The sequence below is a fragment of the Triticum dicoccoides genome, chromosome 6B, assembly GCF_002162155.2.
Source record: "Triticum dicoccoides isolate Atlit2015 ecotype Zavitan chromosome 6B, WEW_v2.0, whole genome shotgun sequence".
NCBI classification, from domain to species: Eukaryota; Viridiplantae; Streptophyta; class Magnoliopsida; order Poales; family Poaceae; genus Triticum; species Triticum dicoccoides.
In genome coordinates this window covers 535,953,694-535,954,461 of record NC_041391.1, presented here as the reverse complement: position 1 = coordinate 535,954,461, position 768 = coordinate 535,953,694, and positions in this window count along the sequence as shown.

Below are 768 nucleotides of genomic sequence, written 5' to 3'. Positions count from 1 at the left end.
CCGTGCATTATTAGCTACCCCTCCGTTCCAAATTACTCATCGCTGAAATGAATGTATCTAGATGTATTTCTAGATATATCTGCGACAAGTAATTCGAAACGGAGGGAGTAGCTCCCCGGGCGATAAAATATCGGTGCCCGATCCTGAGCTCCAGAACGGCCTGAAATGTGCACCGGTGAATCCCCACCTCGCCGATCGCTCGCGAACAAAGCACGCGGCATCACGATGTGTACAGCCGCTTCGTCGCGTCCCCGTTAGGTGATCCAGATATGTAGTACCAGCGCACTAAGGCACGCAGATATTGCCGAGCGTCGCCGTCGCCGCCGCTGCCGTCTCACCGGCTTCTGCCTACCCCTTCCTTATCGGCTTATCCCCACCTCTACCTCCGCAGGCCAAGATAATAAATGGGTTTTGGACTTGGGGCTCCAGATTCACGTGCTCCTGCAAATTACCACAGCCAGTTAATCTCACCCGGATATTATGTGCTCCGATCTGAGTTCCGGTGCGCTTAAAATGGTAGGGTCGTGAGTGATTGAGTGTGTTGAGTATACTGTGTACGTGTATATGTGTGTGTAGGGTCCACCTTCTGTTTCCTTGTATAGTTAAGGTTGTGGCCCACCTCTGTACTTATATATACGTGCCTGGTGCACCGATTAATACATCGAGATTGCACAGCCCATAACTTGTCCTTCTACATGATATCTATCGCAGCACGATCCTAACCCTAGCCGCCGCCGCCGCCGCCTCTTCACGCCGCTGTCACCAGCC